This window comes from Macrotis lagotis, chromosome 2 (genome assembly GCF_037893015.1).
Source record: "Macrotis lagotis isolate mMagLag1 chromosome 2, bilby.v1.9.chrom.fasta, whole genome shotgun sequence".
In the NCBI taxonomy this organism is placed as follows: Eukaryota; Metazoa; Chordata; class Mammalia; order Peramelemorphia; family Peramelidae; genus Macrotis; species Macrotis lagotis.
Genome location: NC_133659.1, coordinates 331069015 through 331090774, shown reverse-complemented (window position 1 = coordinate 331090774; position 21760 = coordinate 331069015). Strand labels below are relative to the sequence as shown.

General features: G+C 53.8%; 2 protein-coding genes across 7 annotated transcripts in view; both read left to right on the top strand.

Annotated features, from left to right (window-relative positions):
- The window catches only part of CSNK1E (casein kinase 1 epsilon), a 34685-nt gene extending 30639 nt beyond the window's left edge, over positions 1–4046 (top strand). The window contains exon 10 of one of the 2 annotated variants that reach the window (XM_074226928.1): positions 282–4046. The gene's annotated coding sequence lies outside the window, so the exon portion shown is untranslated. The remainder of the gene's footprint in view (positions 1–281) is intronic. The other variant, XM_074226929.1, reaches the window with a different exon arrangement.
- An 8681-nt stretch (positions 4047–12727) lies between these two features.
- The window catches only part of TMEM184B (transmembrane protein 184B), a 39141-nt gene continuing 30108 nt past the window's right edge, over positions 12728–21760 (top strand). For 2 of the 5 annotated variants that reach the window (XM_074226927.1, XM_074226923.1), the window contains exons 1-2: positions 12728–12819; positions 13921–14004. The gene's annotated coding sequence lies outside the window, so the exon portion shown is untranslated. Of the gene's footprint in view, positions 12820–13054; positions 13159–13577; positions 14005–21760 lie in introns of those variants that run through there. The other 3 variants (XM_074226926.1, XM_074226925.1, XM_074226924.1) reach the window with 3 other exon arrangements.

Sequence of the window (21760 nt, the reverse complement as noted above, 5' to 3'; positions counted from 1 at the left end):
AGGACAGGACATCTGGGCCTGCAGCTTGATGGGATTTCATAAAGATGTATTAATTACATCCCGTCACCTTGCATACTGTCGAGATAAATTGGCTTGCCGAGGGTCACCCAGTTTGGCAGTATTAGAAGTCAAATTTGAACCCTTTCTTAGGTACGCCTTCCTGCTTTTTTTTTTTAATAGTATCAGAGTGGCGAGGGCATGGACAAAGAGAAGCAGGGAGTCACTGGGATTCAGGAGAGAGGGCAATCCTAATTTTTTTCTCTTTCTTTGTCTCTTTCTAGTGTCTTCACTGTATTTTTCTTTTGAAAAAATTTTTTTAAAAGACTTAAAAAAAGAACAAAAAGAAGATAAAAAGATCCCACAAAACAGACAACAGATTTTTGTTGCTGTCTGGGGTTTGTCTTTCTTTCTTTTCCTTTTTTTTCTTTTTTTTTTTCTTTTTTGCCAATGGAGATGAGACACGAAGCTCCCACTGCACTGACCTCCGGCTCTGGTGTCCGCCTTCCTCCCCAGTCTGCCTTCTCCCTCTAGACCCCACCAAGGGACCCTTATGGGAATGCCACCACTCACCCCTCCTGGAGCCACGCCAAGCCCTTCCCCATGCCTGTGGCCCTCTGCACAATATGTGTGTGGGGGGCTCTCTTCCTCCTAGCCCAGGCTGGGGGGGGGTCTCCAGGTGTCAGGGCCCTTGTGTCCTTCCCCCATCCCCTCCACACTCCTGTTTTCTGTGTCAATGTTGATCTGAACATCTTCTATGTCTGAGGAGCCAAGCTCTGGATGAAGAGGAAGGGGAAGGCTTGGACAAGACAGAAGCTGTCTGGATTTCATTTTGTTTTGTGAAAGTAAACTTGTGACTCCCCGAGGCCCTGCCTTTGTCCGTGGGGGCTTGGGGGGCTTGGGTAGACAGGCCTCGAAGCCTCAGAAGAAGCTAGCTTTCAAGGCTCACTCATGGGGTCACTGGCCTCAAGCCGTTGGATGCTGCCTAGATTTCCCCGCCCTAGTCTCTCCTTAGCACTGATACAGGGGTCATCCCAGGCCAAGCGGGGGGCCTGGGTCCCTCCCTCTCTCCCTAGCCCCTGGAGCCTGGCAGGGAAGGGAAGGCAGCTGGGAGCCCAGAGCCTCAAAAGGATTTCTAGGAAGCTGGGGGAGGGGGGTGGGGGGCAGTGATGGATGGTGTGGCTGTGGGTATGTCCGCGAGTGTGCCTGTGTGTGTCTAGTGGGTTTGTGTATTCTCCAGGGGGAGCCTTAAGGGCCTGGCAGGGTCCCTGCAGGATGCTGGGGGGCAACAGGGCCCTTCTCCCCCCACCCCCAATCCTTCCCACTTCAGTTGGGCTAGCCCAGTTTTGATGCTCAGAAGGCCTTTCTCCTGGGCTGACCAGGGGTTATCCCCAAGGCCTCCTTGGATCCGATCCTGCAGGGGGAGGAACATTCTCCACTCCTCACTATCCTTGGTGGAGAAGAGATATCTTTGGGAATGATCAGAGACAAATTGGAAGAAATTGGTTCTTGGGTTTCCAGTGAAGCATTGGGGGCCCCACCCTCCCTCGGTGAACTTCTGCCACCCTGTGACCCCAGATGTGGGGCTGCAGGTGCCCTTAGGGGATCCACGAGAGGATGAGATGCCCAGGAGAATTTCAATTTTTTTTTTTAATGCTTTCTATTTAACACAAGTTTTTGTTTTGGTTTGGTTTTTGCTTTTGTTTTGGGCTATTTTTTCCTAATTTATTTACCCCTCTTTCTCTGTCTTTTTTTTCTTTTTTTTAACGAAAGAGTAAATCTTTTTATTACTTTGTAATTTAAAAAAATGGAAAAAAAAATACTGAAGAACTTGGGGGGGCATTTTGTACTTTTTTCCTGTGTAAATATTGGACTTTTTGGAGCTTTATTGTGGTCGTTAATTTGGAGTAATAAAGTAGAAAATAATCAAGTGACTTGGCTTACGGCCCCAATTTTTCCTCCCATCCCCTTATTCTCAGGGTTAGAAAGAGGGTTCTAGGAAGAAACAGAGGTGAGAGTGAGTGCAAGGAAGGAAGCATCAGTTGGAAAGGATGTTTCCAGACTGGTTGCTTGGATCTGCCCATTTTATAGATGAGGAAACTGAGGCTCATTTTGCACACCCCACTGACCATCTATTCCCCTGCTCAAGCAGCTATAGAGGCTCCCTTTGTTTGGCATAATAGTCTGGCTCCGACCAGTTTAAATCCAGCTTCAGACACATGATGATGATGAAGATGATGATGAAGATGATGATGATAGTTCTTAAGGTATTATCTCATTTGATTCCCACAATAACCTGTGAGATAGGTCCCTATTATTTATCTCCACTTTACAAAGAAGTAACAGTGAGGTGACCCAGTGGAGAGAGCGTTGGACCTGAAGTCAAGAAAATCTGAGTTCAAATCTGGCCTCAGGTACGTCCTAACTATGTGACCCTGGGCAAGTCATTTAACCCTGCTGCCTCAGTTCCCTCATCTGTTAAGTCAGCTGGAGAAGGAAATGGCTTCAATATCTCTGCCAAGAAAGCCCCAGTAAGAAGTGTGAGACAGGACTGAAAAATGACTTCATAACAGCATGCCCCTGGGCAAGTCTCTTAAACTCCTTAGATCTGAATTTTTTTTATCTGTAAAAGAAGGCTGATGCTCCCTGTAACACAGGGTTCTTGTGAGGAAGTGACTTCATTATTATTGTTATCATTAATTGTTGTCATTATTATCATTTCTACCCTCCAATGGGGCTGAGTACAAGCTATGGTGGACTCTACCAGCACAGGGAAGTTTCCAGGATGGATTGGAAAATAGCATGGATGTGTGGGGGGAGGTGAAGGGGAGGTGCCCTGAGGCTCAGCCCAACCAAATGCAGAGGTGGGTCACAAGGGGCAGAATTTCATAAGCACAAAGAACTCAAGGGCTTGCGGCTGAGATGGTAGGATTAAATGATAAAGTCTCCGAGAGTTCATTCTAGGACAGCTGGGCCCAGGGGCAGCAAGGTTGGTTATAGCTTATTTATAAACCAGCTACAGTTGATTCTTTTCTTTATTTTGTTTTGTTTTGTTTTGGCAAGGCAATAGGGTTAAGTGATTTGCCCAAAAGCACACAGGTAATTATTAAGTATCTGAGATCACATTTGAACCCAGGTCCTCCTGACCCCAGGGCTGATCCCAGTTAGTTCTTAAGAGGAAAAGACAGTAAGCCCTGATTAGCAGTCTGGACACGGCTTCAAGGGGATCCAGGGCCACACTCACTCCAGAAGGGGCAGAGCTGACACTCACATTTAGGTCATCTGCCTTCTAGCCTCCTTTCCTTATGTGGGTCCCAGTGCTTTTCCTTTAAGGCCCAGTTGACTCCCTGCCATCTCCAAAAGGCATCCCCGACTAGGTCGGCCCATGGTAGTCTCCCTTCTCTGTAGTGCTATAGCTCCAACTTCATATGATTCACTGAACCCCAATCTGAGGTATAAGAGGGTCATGGTGAAATGCCAAGGCGCTGCCCCCATCTACCCTGGCATTCTTCCCTCCCCTTTGTAAAGACCAAGCCTCAGAGTACGGGAAGTGACTGACTCAAGAGCACCTAGCTCATCCTGCCTAGTCTGATCCCAGGTGACTGTACACCTACCCGCCCCCCGCCACGTCTTCCCTTGCCTGCCTTGATTCATACTGGAGAAGGGAACACTGCCCAGGTGCCAGTCATGCAAGATGCCCTCTGAGCTTCCAGCTCAGCTCCTGTGACTCACGTCCTTCCAGGGTGTGGTCAGCCTGGTCATGAGGTCATCTGGGGACCAGTGGAGGGGGGGCAGCTGCTTCTAACCTGGGCCTGGAGATGGAGAGTAGGCACTTTCCTGAAAAGTCACCTGTTCTTAGGAGCCTGCCAGTCAGAGGGAACTTCTGGAATAGCCTTTCAGTGAAGGAAGAATCTGTCCCAGAGTCATCAATTGGATCTTGTCTTCTTTTCTCTTTTTCTTCCTTCCCTTCTTCCCTTCCTTCCTACTCTCCTTCCCTTCCTTCTTCCCTCCTTCCTTCCTTCCTGTTTTCCAATGTACTTTACTCTCTCACCAGGGCAGAAATACACTTATTGGCTGTGTGCCCCTGCTCTAGTCACTTATCCTTTCAGAGCCTCGGTTTCCTCGTCTATATAATAATAGCTAAATCCCAGGGTCTCTGTAAGGATCAAATAAGTTAACATATAAAATGCTTTCTAAGCCTTAAAGGGCTCTATAAACGCTTGTTATTATTACTTCTTAGTTGCGTTGTATCTGTTTTGCTTCGTCCTTTTTCCTTGTTACAAAGGAGAGCTCTGTGTTGGGGGACGATCAGCAGGATGACTGGAGTCTAAGAGGAGAATGAGTCAGTGAAACTTTAATAAAATGAGTGACTTGAAGTCCAGGAAGAAGCCACCCTTCAGACACAAAGGCACGGGCTGCTGCCCTGGCAGGAGGGAGACTGGAATTGGTCAATGTTCCTGGGTGAGCTCTTAGGCCCACTTAGGTCCCACCAGGGAGCTGCCTCCTCTAGGCTCTAAGACCTGGAATCTTTGGGGCTATAACTGCTTCCTCGCTAGATCTACCTCCTGACACACATCTGAAATATGAGCTCCATCGCCCTTGCCCAAGGAGCTACTATTCATTCATCCAGCCATTCAACCATTCGTTCATTCACCAAGTATTTATTAAAGGTCAACTACACATCAGACCCTGTGCTTGGAGCTCCTCAGCTCTCCTTGTCTCCTTCCAGACCTCTCTCCCTTTGTGACTTCCTCTTCTCTCATGTCTCCAGTGATCACCTTCACCCAGATGCATTCCATCCCCATGTCCCCAACACTTCTGAGCTTTCCACCGAGATGGGCAGTGGAAATGGGAGCCTGAAGGGAGATGATTGCACATGATCACAGACCTGGCAAGAAAGGCCTCTCCAAGCTGTTCCTCAACTACCACTAGATTATGCCTTTCAAAGGTCCAGCTCTGACTTATGAAACTCACAGAAAGCTTGAGAGTTGGCATGGCCATTGGCTTGGGAGCCTTGGTTCTGGCTCCTTGGTGATCAAATCACTTAACTACATATGGTACCATAGGTTAAGAATGGGAAATCCAGAACTACTTACAGATGAGGGAACTGGGTCACACAGAGGTTAGATGTTTATCCCAAGGTCCCACAGCTAGCAAATGATGTAGGATTTGAACCCGTCTTCCTCCCCTATACCAAGTATTTCTTCATTAACCTCATTTAACCATCTAGCCTCAGTTTCTGCGTCTTTAAAATAATGACTTTATTATCTCTTTTAGCTCAAAGTGTGTGATTCTATGTCATTTGGTGACTACAATATACCAAATAAGGTATAGACCCCTTACCCCAATATTCAAGGTTCTCCAGAGTCTGGTACCAATTAGCTTTTCTGATCTCAACTCTCATTCCTCTTTGGGTCATCAACTCATTGACCAATCCCATATCCCCCATCCTCTCCCACTTAGTGCCTTCCTATTCCCTTGTGTGGAATGGGCCTCCTCTGTCTTCCTGCTGAAATCCTTCCTCTCTTGTAAAGGTTGATTTAAGTACCACCTCCTCCCTGAAGCCTTCCCCGATTATTTCCGGGTCTTGCCTAGCAGATGACCACCTATCTCTTTGGGTCTTTTCTTTGAATCACTAGCTGTCGCCCTTGTTTTTTCAGAGAGGACCAGAGAGGGAAGGCAACTTGCCCGTGGTCCTACAGTTAATGACAGCTAGGCCTGGTATTTCTCTTAGAAAATTAAAGGCCTGGGGCAGCTAGGTGGTGCAATGGATAGAGCACCAGCCCTGGAGTCAGGAGTACCTGAGTTCAAATTTGGCCTCAGACACTTAATAATGACCTAGCTGTGTGGCCTTGGGCAAGCCACTTAACCCCATTGCCTTGCAAGAAATAAAAAAATTAAAGGCCTATAGGGCCATTTGCCTCTATCTCAGCCTACCTTCAAAGACCTAAGCCTGTCTACAAAAGATGGACCCCAGCTTGGAATTGCACATAAAAGAAGTCAATGACTATGCCAACTGGCAGGAGTACCAAGAAAGGCAAAGACATGGCATCTTTCCTTCAAGGAGCTGACATTTGACCTAGAGATCGCACTGCTGGACATGTACCCTGGGAAGCTCAAAAACAAAAGGGAATGTCCCACTTGCCCCAACTTACTCTTCCATTCCAAGTAGAGTCCTTAGAGAAGAGCCCGGATGGGATGGAAGGCATCCGTGTACCAAGAGAAAACAATGAATATGAGGGATTTGGTTGTCAGGTCACACATATTCAATTAAGTGATAGGCACTGTCAGAGGTGCTGAGAGTTCCAAGACAAAAATGAAACAGCTCCTGTCCTCAAGGTGCTTCCATTCTAATGGAAGGCTGACGAAACATGAGAAGAGACATCCAAATGGATGCAGAATGAAATCATCATAATGGCTAATCTCTGTATCAGGCTATAAGGTTTACAGCCTGCTTTACAGAGATTATGTCATTGGGTCCTCAAAGAAGCTCAGTTCATATGAAAATCGAGCATTTTCTCATATGAGGAAACTGAGGCAGGCAAAGGTAAGGCCATTTGCCCAGGGAAGGATCAGAGGCTTAATTTCTATTCGGGGGTTTCTGGGATCTAAGTCTTCAGGACTACAGCAAGAAAAGAAGTCCATTAAGAAGACTACTAAGAAAAAAGAAGTCCTCCCCCGCCATAAGGAAGACAAGGGATTGGTCAGTACAGTCTTGGCATGGGAGAAACTAGGAGGAAATGCATCGATGTTCTCTCCTCGAAGAACTCTGATATCCTGAACACTGAATATCGTCTGCAGATGCCTTGGTGATTTAACTGAGCTGTTTTCCTTTGCTGCCGGGGAAGGTTCATGGGGTAGAAGGGGAGGAATACAGCCAGGAATCACTAAAATGTAAAAGAATGGGAGGCAGCAATAAAATTTAAATTACAAAGTGTAAGAAACTCATTGAGAATAAGGTCTTATTAAGCATCCTCCATACACAAGGATGGCCTAGATTTGGATAATTTTTTCCAATTTCCCCTAGGGGGCACATGGCCCTGGAGTCAAGAAAATTTGAGTTTAAATCCTGCCTCAGACACTGGACGAATCACTTAATGTGTCAGCCTCAGTTTCCTCAATTGTAAAATGGGAATCATGCCAGCACCTACTTGCAGGCTTGTGAGGCTCAAATGAGATAATATTTACAATGGGCTTAGCACGTATCTGGCGCATAATTCTCCTCACTGCCCCCTCCACTGGCTCTGTTATGCATTGGGGGGGGGGGGGTCCTCCGCAGCTGGGAGGTTGCTGGGAACCTATGGGACACAGAATATATGTAGAAAGAATCCTGGATGTGGCACTTAGTCTGGAAGAAAAAAAGATTGCCTGAGGTCTGAGAGATGATTTCAAGTGTGTGAAGAGAGACTAGCTCCAGAGAGCAGAACCAGGATCAGAGGGGGCAAAGAGGCACATTTCGGGTTAAGACCAGGACCGCTTCCTAATGGAAAGGAAGGTGGCTTTCTGTCCTTGGAGAGCATCACAAAGTGGATGGGTGATCTTTGGTTGCATTTGCTTCCTGAGGGAATTCATGTTCAGGTAGGAGTCAGCCTGTGCAGTCACTGAGATCATTTTCAACTCTGAAAGAAGACCTGGGTTTGAATCGCAGCTCCTGTGAGGCCTGTGTGCCTCTGTTAGCCTCAATTTCCCCATGTACTGGAAGAAAACAAACTGGCTTCTAAGAAGGGGCCCAGGAAGGTTTATGAATGCACTCTAGAAAGCCAGCCTTCTGACCCCCCCCCCCAAACTTCCTCCAACACCTCTTTAGCGGATGCTGTGGACAGCTTCCCGGTCCCCCTGCCATCCAGTGAGATGATGCTTTCTTCATCTCCAGCTTGGAAAATACCCACCCCTGGCAGCCCTCATTTAAGGCCATTAACAACGATTAGGACTATTAGCTTTGGCTTGAGTTCTTCGGGGGACAACAAACCCTTCAAGAAGGACGTGGTTAGGGAAAATTCCTTTACCTTCTAGAGTCAGCGGAATTCCTCCTCTCGAGTCCCTCCTAAGAGATCCCGAGAAACGCAGTTCAGGGGTGGCAGCATTCCTTTTCCAAAGAGCCCTTTCCCAAGAGGCTCATGGTTTTCTCCTGGCACAGACTTCAAGAGCCAGGAATCTCCTCCTCCATACAGTGAGAACTCAGAGGAAGCCTCTGTGCGTCTGGGAGGACTTGAATCCAGGTCCTGCCTGAGAGGTCAGCTTGCTCATCTTTAGGTGGGGCTGCCTATTGCAATACTAGTCAACATCCTTCTTTAAGAAGAGTGCTGAGGACAGAACATTCTTTCCTCTGGTTGTGCTCTGATCCACAACTGAATGACTTAGGAATAAATCACCAAATACCAGAACTGGGAGGGTCCCCAGAGACCTTCTCCACTATCCCCTTCATTTGACAGATGACCCAGAGAGGCTAAATGACTTAGGATCACAAACCCAGAACTGGAAGGGCCCTACTGAAGGGACCTGGTCACAGTAGGGCTTCAATACAACCTTCTGGACTGGTTGGGCTGGTGATGTGATAGGGATGTCATGCATGAGGTGGACTGTTGACTGTTCCCTGTGGGCCCACAGATACATTTTCCCGGGCCAGGGCTAACGCTGGGGTCAAGGAAACCCAGGCTCAGGCATGTGACAACTGTGTGACCCTGGGCAAGTCACTTGATTTTGCCTCAGTTTCCTCATCTGTAAAATGATCTGGAGAAGGAAATGGCAAAGCACGTCAGCATCCCTGCCAAAAGAATTCCAAACAGGGTCTGGAGTCAGACACAAAGGTGGGGAGGAGCCAGTAGCTGCTCCTAGCTACAGGTTCTCAGAAAGGGAAAAGCTATTCTGTTCCTCTAATAATTCATCACGATAATGCCCTCAGCTGCGCATGGCACTTTACAGTTTATACAGAGATTAAAGAAGCTTCCGTTCGATGCCTGAAGGCTGGTGGCTATTGCCCCATTGTACAGATGAAGAAACAGAGAGGTTACAAAATTTCTAGGATTCACAGGTGCTATGAATAGACCCATAAATGATGGTTGTAGACTCTCATTGCTTGACCTCATTTACACAGGGGTCAGGATCATGAGTTTTGGAGTTCAAAGCTAGGAATCCAACCCTAATTTTACGAGGAGGAAATGGAGGCCTGGAGAGGCTTGGGATTTACCCAAGGTCACGTACTTGGTGTCTGAGGCAGGATTTGACCTTGGTTCCAAGGCTGGCATTCTGTCCGCTCCAGGTCACTGGTTCTAGATTCAGGGCAGAATTCTGAAACCGCCTCTTACCTTTGGAAGCCTCCAGAGAAGGAGCTTCTTTCAAGAGGAGTGGGGGGGGGGGGCTGGGATGGTATTTGGTCTGTAACCTCCATTGAGGCCGAACCTCTGCCTTGTCCAACTTCAGCGGCTCTGAGAGCCTGGGAACAACCCTACATCTGAATCCTTTTTCTTAGTTTTTCTCTTCTTTTCCGAAACATTTTCTTCCCACTAGCCCCTGGGGCAGGCAGCGCCAGGAGTGTTTTCCCCATTTTACAGATATGAAAACTGAGGCAAATAGAAAGCAGGTAAAGATCTGAAGCAGGATTTGAACTCAAGTCTCTGTGCAGACACGGGTTGGGTCATAAGGGTCAATGGCTTCTATTCTGAGTGGAAAGTCACTCATGCCCAGGAATGATAGGGGAGCAAGGCCTGGGAGGCCCAGGCTTAATCTGTGTCTTCGGGGACCCGGGGGGCCCACCGGCTCTCGGACCCAATTTCATGAAACAAGTTCCTTCACCCCTCCCCCCATCTGGCTTGCTCCGTCCCGCTCCCCTAGGAGGCAGGTCAGGGGGTGAATGGGGAGCAGAAGCTGGAGGGGAGCTTCGGCCCGGGCTCTCTGCCCCCCCCAGAGCATTTGTAAATGGGATGTTGAGTATTGGGGATTCCCCCCTCGCTTTCTGCCCCCCGTGAGAAATGACGAAAAGAAAAGCCAGGAGAAAAAGAGGGGGAGCCCCTGCAGCGAACCCCGTCAGTGCTGGCCACAGGCTTGGCCGGACCGAGCCGCGGTCCCGGCCGTCCCTACGGCTTTGGCTCCTCCGAGGGCCGCTTATGTTCCCTTGGGCCCGGGGGAGGCAGAGCCCAGAGCCCGAGGGGGCCGGCGGCCGCGACTCTTGTGCTCGCGGCTTGGCGGCCGAGGAAACTGAGGCAAGCGCCCCAGGGCGGCCCGGCCCGGTGTGGAGGAGGCGCCGTGCCGGGGCCGGGCCCGGGGGCCCTCCTCCCGGGAAAGGGGAGGGGGGGGCGGGGGGAAGGGGGGGAGGGGGGAGAGGAGGGGGGAGGGAGGGGGGAGAGGAGGGAGGGAGGGGGGAGAAGAGAGGGAGGGGGGAGAGAGGGAGGAGGGAGGGGGGAAGGGGAGGGAGGGGGGGAAAGGAGAGGGGGAAGGGGAGGGAGGGAGGGGGAAAAAGGAGGGAGGGAGGGAGAAAGGAGGGAGGGAGGGAGGAAGAGGAGGGAGGGAGGGAGGGGGAAAGAGGAAGGAGGGAGGGGGAAGGAGGAGGGAGGGAGGGGGGAGAGAGGAGGGAGGGAGGGGGAAGGGGAGGGAGGGGGGAAAGGAGAGGGGGAAGGGGAGGGAGGGGGGGAAAGAGGAGGGAGGGAGGGAGAAAGAGGAGGGAGAGGGGGGAAGAGGAGGGAGGGAGGGAGGGGGGAAAGAGGAAGGAGGGAGGGGGAAGGAGGAGGGAAGGAGGGGAGAGAGGAGGGAGGAGGGGGAGAGAGGAGGGAGGGAGGGGGAAGAGGAGGGAGGGAGGGGAGAGAGGAGGGAGGGAGGGGAAGGAGGAGGGAGGGAGGGGGAGAGAGGAGGGAGGGAGGGGGAAAGAGGAAGGAGGGAGGGGGAGAGAGGAGGGAGGGAGGGGGAGAGAGGAAGGAGGGAGGGGGGAGAAGAGAGGGAGGGAGGGGGGAAGAGGAGGGAGGGAGGGGGAAAGAGGAGGGAGGGAGGAAGGGGAGGGAGGGAGGGGTAAAGAGGAGGGAGGGAGGGAGAAAGAGGAGGGAGGGAGGGAGGGGGAAGGGGAGGGAGGGGGAAAGGAGAGGGGGAAGGGGAGGGAGGGAGGGGGAAAGAGGAGGGAGGGAGGGAGAAAGAGGAGGGAGGGAGGGGGGAAGAGGAGGGAGGGAGGGAGGGGGAAAGAGGAAGGAGGGAGGGGGAAGGAGGAGGGAAGGAGGGGAGAGAGGAGGGAGGAGGGGGAGAGAGGAGGGAGGGAGGGGGAAGAGGAGGGAGGGAGGGGAGAGAGGAGGGAGGGAGGGGAAGGAGGAGGGAGGGAGGGGGAGAGAGGAGGGAGGGAGGGGGAAAGAGGAAGGAGGGAGGGGGAGAGAGGAGGGAGGGAGGGGAGAGAGAGGAGGGAGGGAGGGGGAGAGAGGAAGGAGGGAGGGGGGAGAAGAGAGGGAGGGAGGGGGGAAGAGGAGGGAGGGAGGGGGAAAGAGGAGGGGAGGGAGGAAGGGGAGGGAGGGAGGGGGTAAAGAGGAGGGAGGGAGGGAGAAAGAGGAGGGAGGGAGGGAGGGGGAAGGGGAGGGAGGGGGAAAGGAGAGGGGGAAGGGGAGGGAGGGAGGGGGAAAGAGGAGGGAGGGAGGGAGAAAGAGGAGGGAGGGAGGGGGGAAGAGGAGGGAGGGAGGGGGAAAGAGGAAGGAGGGAGGGGGAAGGAGGAGGGAGGGAGGGGGAGAGAGGAGGGAAGGAGGGGAGAGAGAGGGAGGGAGGGGGAGAGAGGAGGGAGGGAGGGAGAGAGAGGAGGGAGGGAGGGGGAGAGAGGAAGGAGGGAGGGGGGAGAAGAGAGGGAGGGAGGGGGGAAGAGGAGGGAGGGAGAAAGAGGAGGGAGGGAGGGAGGGGGAAGGGGAGGGAGGGGGGAAAGGAGAGGGGGAAGGGGAGGGAGGGAGGGGGAAGAGGAGGGAGGGAGGGGGAGAGAGGAGGGAAGGAGGGGAGAGAGGAGGGAGGGAGGGGGAGAGAGGAGGGAGGGAGGGGGAGAGAGGAGGGAGGGAGGGGGAGAGAGGAAGGAGGGAGGGGGGAGAAGAGAGGGAGGGAGGGGGGAAGAGGAGGGAGGGAGGGAGGAAAGAGGAGGGAGGGAGGGAGGGGGAAGGGGAGGGAGGGGGAAAGGAGAGGGGGGAAGGGGAGGGAGGGAGGGGGAAGAGGAGGGAGGGAGGGAGAAAGAGGAGGGAGGGAGGGGGAAAGAGGAAGGAGGGAGGGGGAAGGAGGAGGGAGGGAGGGGGAGAGAGGAGGGAAGGAGGGGAGAGAGGAGGGAGGGAGGGGGAGAGAGGAGGGAGGGAGGGGGGAGAGAGGAAGGAGGGAGGGGGGAGAAGAGAGGGAGGGAGGGGGGAAGAGAAGGGAGGGAGGGGGAAAGAGGAGGGAGGGAGGAAGGGGAGGGAGGGAGGGAGGGGGAAGGGGAGGGAGGGGGAAAGGAGAGGGGGAAGGGGAGGGAGGGAGGGGGAAAGAGGAAGGAGGGAGGAAGGGGAGGGAGGGAGGGGTAAAGAGGAGGGAGGGAGGGAGGAAGAGGAGGGAGGGAGGAAGAGGAGGGAGGGAGGGGGGAAGAGGAGGGAAGGAGGGGAAAGGGGAGGGAGGGAGGGGGGGCGCGGGAGGGGCAGCCGGGCGGGCCGCGGGCCCTTTAAGAGGCCCGGGTGAGCTCAGCGCGGCCGGCCCCGCCCCCCGGAGGCTCCGCCCCCTCCCGGCGGCGGCGCAGTGCGCCTGCGCGGCGGCTGGCGGCCCCCGGAGCCCATCCTGCGCTGCGGGCCCCGCGGCCCCCGGCTCCCGAGACGCGGCCCCGGCCCGGCCCGGCCCGGCCCGCCGCGGGCTCCTGAGGTAAGCGGCGGCCCGCCTCGGGCGCAGGGCCCGGGCCGACGGAGGGCGGCCCCCGGGCCGGAGGGGGCGCCCCGCGGTGGAGGCGGGGGCCGAGGGGGCGGGGCGGGGCCGCGCCTCCGGGCCCGCCCCCCGGGCCCGCCCCCGCCCCGCCCCCAGGGCGCGACGTGGCGTGGCGTGACGGTCGTCCCCGCGTGCCATTGGGCCTCCCGGTGGGGCTGGGCGCGGGGGAGGGGAGCGGCCCGCGTGGGCGCCCTTCCGCAGCGCGGGAAACTGAGGCACGGCGCCGCGAGCGCGGGCCCCCGCGCGGCTTCCCGACCCCCCAGCGCGGCTGCCCCACAGGTGGGGACCGGGGCTGGGCCCGCCGCGGCCTCCGTGCCCAGGCGCCCGCCGTGTGCCCGCGGGGACGGCCGGCGCCGCCCTCCCACGCGGGGGCTCCCACCTGCGGGGCGGCCCCCCGTGCAGCCGGGGCAGGGGCCTCGGTTTCCCCCCCGGGAGCGCCCCGGGCCCAGGCCGAGCCCCCGAAAGCCGGCAGCTCGGGGAAGCTCCAGCCTGGCCGGCCCAGAGTCCGGCCCCGGGACAAAGCTCGAGCTTCTGCTCTCCGTGGCGGTCTGGCCTGGGGGGTCCGTGGCCTGGGGGGTCCGTGGGAGGCTCCCGAGTGGGTGGTCACGCTGCCTGGGCTCGCCCCTCCCAGCAGCTTCCAGGTGGGGGCCCAGGTGCAGCCCGGAGCCCGCCCCCAGCCCTGGGGCTTTGGGGAAGCCGGGTGTGCGTGGCCCCTCCCCGCCCTGTTTGCGCACACTCTGGAGGGGCGGAAGGCACGGAGGATGCCTCCCCTCGGGGCACGCCCGTGGGTGGTCCCTGGGCCAGGTGAGAGAATTCATTATTGATGGAGGGACCCAGCCTTGCACTCTGTGCCATCGAAGAAGAGAGAGCCTGGGCGCCCCCAGGGACCCGGGATCCAGGTAGCCAGACAAATAAGCGCACGCACCTGCCGAGTGGGTGGCTGGGTCTCGGGGGAGGGCTCTGCTACCTGCTGTTTATGGCGCCCTCAAAGCCGCCCGCCTTCTCCCAGAATGGCCGTCTAGCCCAACCCTTGCTTTGCAGATGAAGAAGCTGAGATCCGGAGAGGTGGTGGGCCACCCGTGCGAAGGGGCTGCCTCGGGGCGCACGCACTAGCGGGGAAGGCAGGTGAGACCAGAAGCCGGGACCCCCGGCTCTCGGCCCAGACTTGGCTGTATGGGAGACACAGTGTATCTCCAGTAAATTCACAATATGGGCAATGTTGGACAAGTCTGCTGAGGTGGGTGGGATGGGGTGGGGGCTCGGGGCCCAGGAGGTGAATAGCAGGTGTCTGTGTGTGCGTGTGTGTGTGTGTGTGTGTGTGTGTGTGTGTGTGTCTGTGTCTGTGTGTCTGTCTGTGTGCCTTACACCACGGGCAACTGGGAAGCCCTGACTGCCCCTTGGAGTCCAGTTCTTGAGCTTCTGTTTTCTTAGAACTAAAATGGCAGTGAAGGTAATACGACTGGTGCTACCTGCCTCAGTGGGGTGGAAATCTGAGTTCTGATGAATGGTCAGGCACCTCTTGCCATCCCCTCGCAGCTTCCTGGAGAAGCCCTGGCTGGGCCAGAGGCGCTCCTTTTGTCCAGGAGGCTTTTCTGTGGATCTGAGGGACCCACGGCAGACTGAGGCTTCCTGGTGGTGGCTGATGTGTAGCCCGTGGAGGTGCCTCTTACTGTCTGGAGAGGTTTCTCTTGGGTTTTTGCCTTAGATCCCTTTTCAAAGATAATAGGGTTGTTTTGTTTTTAATATCACCTCGATTTCTCCCTGTACAGTTGAGCAGTGATCCCCCCCCCCCCCGACCCCCACCTCTGGAAAGAATCCGGAAGAGGCAGCTTGTCCTCTTCCTCAGATTGGTTTCTCATGCTCCTGATCAGGAGGGCCAGTAGCCCTTTGCCCTCCAAGCTATAATTCTCTGGGGGTAGAAATGGTAGCCAAGAAGGCAGGGCAATTATTGTTTTGAAACTTAAATAGCAGCCAGGGCCCTTATTCTGCCACAAACCCTGTAGTTGGTAGGTATTGGGGTGAGTTCTCAGAAGGTAAGGCCTGGTCTCTTGACCTCCTGCGCCCACCTCCCATGTCCCATGGGCTCACCGGACAGTGATTGTGGCAAGCCAGGCTCCTTAAAAATCTCTTATTGCAGCTTTTCCCTTACATTGATGTTAGTTCCCAGTGATTCTGCCCTTTCTAGGACCCCTTCTTGGCCAAGTCATTGCACACTGTAGTCCCTCACCTTGCTGAGAGGAAGGAGGCCAAGGTCTGGGGACTTGCAGTCATGGGGGGGGGGGGAGTATTCTGTATCCATTCAGAAGGGTCTTTCTAAATTTCCCCAAATTCTTCATGTTTTATCATCTCTAATGGTACCTCCCCTGTTCTGAACCTCAGCCAACCAGGGTCCATCGACTTTGTCCCAGGTACTTGATAAGCCTGGGAATACAAAGCCACGCTAGGAAAAGGACCTCCCCTGGGGCTTACAGATTAAGGAGGAGACAATAAGCATGTCCTTCTGCCTCAATTAATGAGCACCCATCTCACAATGGTTAGTAGAAGTGGTTTTATGAACATGTCTCTGACTCCCTCACCCTCCTCTTCTTTCTTCTCCCTCTTCTCCTCTTCTCCTCCTCCTCTTCTTTCTTCCCTCTTCCTTCTCTTTCTTCCTTCCTCCTCTTCCTCCTCTTTCTTCCCACTCCTCTTTCTTCCTCCTTTTCCTCCTCTTTGTTTCCTTCTCCTCCTCCTCCCTCTTCTCAATGCTTAATAGTAATGGTTCCCAAGTCAAAAGGGACCTACAGCTTTCTGACTTCTAGTGGCTACTAAATGGTTTTCCAGGAAGGAAGGCCCAGTTCACAGCCTGGCCTCCCACAGCTCCTCTAGCTATTTCATTTTTATCATCTTTACTAATCTGTTAGGTGGTGGTGGTTGTATGTGGTTCCCGACCTTTGAGTCCTTATCTGCCAGGCAGTGGCTCTTGTCCTTATGTCTGCCCTGACCCTGCAGTCCCTGCAGAACTCCCCCTTCAGCATAGTCCCCTCGGGCCATTTGGTTCCTCACACTCATGCTGCCCCCCTAGAGAGCTGCTGCTCTGGCAGTCATCTTTTGAATGGGGCTCCCGAGCACCCCCTTATGGGTTGTGGGATCTTGGAAGGCCCCAACCAGGTTCTTCACCTTTCACCTTTCTGGTCCTGGTTACATCAACAGCGCCTAATATGAACTTTCATGGTCTTTCCTTCAGGAACCTAGTAAGCAGTCTTCCCTTTCCTTCCCATGCTGCTCTTCTTGTCTTTCTCTTCTGTAAATAAGAGGTGGTTGAGGAGCTCGGAGATGGGCCTGGAGGGCACTCTGGGGGCTGGGCAGACATTGGGCTTTGGGAGTGTTGGCATCTTACTATTTGTTCGTTTTACTCTCTTTCCTCTATTGCCCTTCCCAAAGAATGCTCTACTACACGTACTTGCTTTTAGGGATTGGAGGAAAAGAAAATTAATTTTGCTTAGAAAAATGTTACAGATTTCCAAATATTCCCCAGATGATATGGGGGGGCAGGGTGACCTCCCTGCCTTGAATTTCCCGACCCAGATGCTCTGGATCCATTGGTTAGTAAAGGATGGGTTCCAACCATCCCTTCCCTGACCTGTTAGTCCACTAGCTTGGACTTATAAAGGAGGGCAGGAAGAGAAAAGAGAACAAAGAAATGGCTTCTTCTTGGGCCACTTGGCTTGTTTTCCCTCTCCCTCCAGGACCCTGTTCTGCTTTTCTCTCCTGCTTGGGCCTTTCAAAAACTCTTCAAGTCTTTCCCCTGCTATGGATATTTTTGCTCCTTCCAATTTTTTTTTTTTTTTTTTTTTTTTTTTTGGTCCTTGAACAGCCCTGGTTGAGTGAAATAACCTCAGAGGACCCATTCGGGAACCACTTCTTCCCCAGCCTCTTTGCTTCAGGTGCTGACTGAGGTTTGGGGAATTCTTCTAGACTTTTCTTCTAAGGGGCTAGAGCCCAGGGAGCCTCAGTGACCGGCCACTCTGGCCTGGACAAGAAGTCCCTTTATGGGCTCATTCACCAGATGGCTTTCTCCTCTCTCTGCTCTTTTCATGGGGGTTCTCATAAAGTTTTTCCTTCCACTGAGCCCAAGTCTTCAGGCTACTCCATGGTCCACCATGGCCACAGCTTGGATCCATTCCAGAAAGCATCGTCTCTCTCTGGGGGAGGGCAGGGGAGGGAAGGTCAGCGAGAAAGAAAACTCATGTTGGTGGTGGTAGCTCTCTAGCTCTCTAACCTCTGGTTATTGCAGAGGCCAGGGATGCCCAATTCTGATAGGAGCCCTCTTCTCTCCCCAAGGACATGGGGAGATTAGATTTCTTGCTCAGCCTCAGTTCTTCAGTGACCTGTGAAGGGAAAAGATGGGGCTGTTTGGTTATCTGCTTCCCTCCCCCCAACCAGACTGAGGTGGTCCCAAGTCTTGTACACAGTGGCAGCAACTAATTGTTGAGTGAACCAGGTACTGTTAAGGTCAGACTACGGTCTGTTTAATGAGGCCAAGCCTGTGGAACAAGTTCTCAGACAGTCCCCCTCCCCTCTCCCCAAGGGACTCTCCAGGGCCTGACTCGGAAATGTGGCTTTATTGGTGTGGGACAGTCCAGGCCTGACCACTGGGCCTGGGAAGTTTTCTAGACAGACGCTTCCTGGTCCTTCATGACTGTGGTGGAAACGGGAAGGCCCAGCTCCCTCTGGACCAGCATCACTTCTCACTCCACTGAAACTACCAGCCGGCAAAGACGGGAGTATATAGCAACATCGCAAAACCATCCTGCAGCCTTTTCGGGAGGGAGAAGTGCAGGCAGAGAAAAACTCACTGTCTGTCCGAGTTCCACAATGTTCATTCAGGTTTTTAATTGTGAACTTCATCAGCCTGGATGCCTAAGCTTCCTTCCCAAGAACCCTGCAGCCAAACTGCAGCCACCCTTGCCTAATTTAGCCTGGGTTCCATTTTTGAGACTTGAGGACCCCTATTCTCCCATTGTCTTTGGTCACTGGTCACAGGGATGCTCTGGGTCTTGTTATTATTCCCTCTGTCTGGCTTCCTCGGGGGTCCCTGTGCTTCTTCCCATTCTTGTGGCATCTCTTACGTGGGGTGTAGCCTCTCCCCGGTCAGAGCCCATCAGCTCTTCTCAGCTTGAAGATTTTTGCACACCTGAATCTTTTCCCCTCTCTCACTGCCTTGGGGAGAAGGGGGGAATCTAAGTATCGTGTTATAGTGGGTCCTGGCATCAGAGGGCCATTGATCCAAAGCAGGAAGGGACCTGGGGGGCAGCTAGTCTGGCTCCCCATTTTATAGATGAGGGCGCTGAGGCTCAGAAGAATTAGGTGATTTCATAGGATGATAGACAGGAAGCTGGAAGAGGCCGCAGAGCCCAGCTGGCGTTCTCCAGTTGAGAATTTACAGCACTTGGATGAAAAGGAAGAGGAGAATAAGAAGAGAAAAGCTCTGTGCGGTGGAAGGAGAAGACCTTCCCTGGCCCAGCCTGGCCAAGTGAGGCTTTGAAAAAAAAAAACAGAGGGCGGCTCAGGTGTCCAGGCTGAGGTTGAAGGAGCGGGTTGTACATGGATGAGATCTCATGCTACCCCTGCTCGTGGTGGTGCCTCTGACCTTCATCTCTACTATGTGGAGCACACACTTGTCCCCTCGAGACTGTATCTACTGCTACCAACACATGCCAGGAATGGAAACTTAGCCTGAATCAGGGTCCTGGGACTTTGTAGTGCCGTGATAATGGAATAATGGTTTTAAAGAGAAGTTGACATCATTCCCAAGTGGGGAATGGAAGATTGGGTGAGGGGGCATCCAGGACCCTCCTTGCCTGGGGAGGGACAGTGGCATAAATTAGGGATGGATAGGCCAGAGACCCTCTAGACTGTGGATGTCATCAGACCGTGGGCACCCCATGCCAGGCTCTGAAGGGTAGTTTGTCTGTAGGATATGGGGAATCTCCCTGTACCAGGCTGTGGAGGCCTCTGTGCCAGGCCGTATTGGGCTATGCTGCCTCTAGGATGTGGGGAGCCCCTTGTGCCAGGCTCTGGAGGGCAGTGTTTGTCCTAGAGGCAGCAGAGGGCCATCAGAGTTTTCCGAGTAGGGAGTGGCGCAGGAAGATGATCTTGGAGGCTGACTGGAAGAGGAAGACTGATTCGAGGTTCTGCTAGCAGTGCAGACAAGCAGCCCTGAACTGGGGTGGTGGCCCTGCAAGTGAAGAGACAGGGCAGATGCCAGCGATGGTATGGCCGAGGCCTGACAAGACTTGACAGCTGGGGGATGTGGGGGTGGGCAGAGTGGGCAGAGGGAGGTTGCTCACATGGGCTGCTGAAGGACTATTGGGGCCCTGGACAGAAATAGAGCTGAGAGGAAGAGGGTGGGCTGGGGCACCGGCAGTGTTTGTGAGGACCCACTTCCTCCCTTGCGATAGCATCCTCCATGCTTCATGCCCAACCCTCCCTGGCCAGGGGCCTCCCCTACATCTAGCACTGTTTACTCACCGTTCTGTCTTCCCAGAACTATTAAGGATGGTAACCAGCCTGGATGTTTTTCATTTCCCTGAAGCCTGGAAGGGAGGGTTGGGTTGGGGGAGAGTGGAATCATATCCTGGAGTGGCGGGGGGGGGGGGGGGGGGGGGGGGGGGGGGAGGATCACTGAAGGTAAGGCTCCCCTTCTAACTGAGAGGCTAGCTGGGGCTTGGTGCCAGCAGGTGGCTTCAGGATTACCCAGGAAGCTCTGACCTCCAGGCCTAAGGTCCAGACTCCAAGGCCTGAGAGATCGCAGGCTGGATCTTCTGTGGTCCAGCCCACTGCTAAGCAAGTTTGAGTTTTACAGAAAGAGGCAAAAGACAATCCCTGCCCTCCAAGAGTTCCCCATCTAATGGGGGAGCTCCAGGATGAGTAGGTGATAGAGATGAGAGGGGGGAGCTCTGAAGGAAGAACTGGCCTTCTGGGGCTCTGGTACCTGGCTGCTGCCGCCACTGCTGCAAGTACAGGGAGCCCTCAGGGTCATCATTTACAGGAAAACCAAGGGAGAGCTAGCTAACAAGTCCCAGGGCTGCAGCCTGGGCCAGGGTGGTGCAGCTGCTGATTGCAGCCACCGGTACTTTGTTTGTCTTTTCAGTGGCGATAGTAACTGGCTCAGAATAGAGAATGGTCCTGGAACAGGTCCTGGAGTCCATTTCCCAAGAGGGAAGGGACCTCCGTTTTAGGTAAATCTTGTTTGGGGGAATGATTGGTGGCACTGGGGACTTGGCTTTGCCAGAAGAGCTTGTTTGGGGGCCAGTATTTGCTAAAACCGAGAGAACGTGTTCATCAAGGTTGACATATGGACAAGGGTTGTGAGGCTGCTCTTTGGCTGCTTCCTTCCCCTTTGCCCCTGCAAGCTACTGCCCGGACCACTTGCTTGCCTCGCACCTTTGCCCTCTATGGCTCACATGGGAGGATGGGAGGGTGGGCAGAGCCAGTTAGGTGTGCTGAGCATTAGGACCAGGAGGAAATCCCCAGCACCTGCTCGCCCACTCTGATCGCCCCCTCCCCAGACTCTCCCCGCCCCAGGCGTAGCCACTAATAGCTAGCCAGCTGTTCTCACAGTTTTGAACTTGGGCCTCTGTGAGCATAATATGGTTCAGAGGCCCCAAAGCCCAAGGTCCTTTCTCCTGGTATGGCCTTGGCCTCTGGTGCTGCCTCTGCCTCCAGCTGGGACAAATGCCCCCATTTGCTGGCTGTTCCAGGAGCTAGTGAGAACCTGGGAATTAAGGTGAGAGTGTGGGATGGACTTTTCCCTGAGTCCAGGGACTTGGCCCAGCATAAGGTGTCCCCAGTTCTGGAAGGCCGGACCAGAAGAGTGCAGGTTCTGGGGGTCAGATGAAGCTAGATGGGAGTTCCCTGGGGAAGCCTGGAGGGGGTCTCAGGTCGGAGGCTGACTGGGAAGATGGGGAGTTAAGCTGGTGTTCATGGAGTATGTCTGCTTGGCTAGGAAGCAACAGAAGGACCCAGGGGGTCACCTGGCATGAGTGGGATGATGCCCTTCACCCACAGAAAACCTTCCCTTCTGGCTTCAGTCCAGGGTGGCCAACTCATCTGGAAAATGAAGAAGCAGAGTGTCCAAAGAGATCAGCACCCAGTATTGCTTTAGAAATGTTAGCACCACTGACCTCCATACGATCTCTTCTTGTCTTGGTGATTTCATAGGTGTGGAGTGCTCTGGATTAGCAGCCCTGGCATCCTCCCCTTTGCTCCCCCCACATGGCTAGTCACTTGTCCAAGCTTGCTGTTTCTCCTACCTGCGATCTTCCTTGACACCTTCCCTTTACCTCCCTCCTCCACTGCAGCCTTTGATCTGTAGCTGGAGGCTCTGAACTGGTCCTTGGCCTCATCTCTCCAGGCTCCAGTCTATCACCCACGTGGCTGTCAACAGTCTTCCTAGCATGGGGGTCTGACCATGCTCTGAACTCCAAGAGCTTCCTTTTATTCAAGAATGACCCTTGGGTTGGCATTTCACTTCACAAAATGACCCCTTTCTACCTTTCTAGTGTGATTTTTAATAATTTGTTGGGGGTTTTTTTTTTGCTAAAAATTTATTTTCTCTCTATCTTATCTCACCCCTGCATCACTTTGGGAGAAAAAAAATTAACAAATATACCTAGTCAAGCAAAACAAATTCCCACATTGTCGAAAAAAATAGATGCCTCTTTCTGCCTCTTAAGTCCATTGCTTCTCTAACAAGAGGTGGGTAGGGTAGTGTGCTTCATCAGTCCCTTTGGCGTCATGGTTGGTCTTTTCTAGTTTTTTCATTTTTATTTCCTAAAACTTTTATCATTTATTTTTGGTATGGTTTTCTTTTCAAATTTTGAGTTCTGAATTCTCTCCC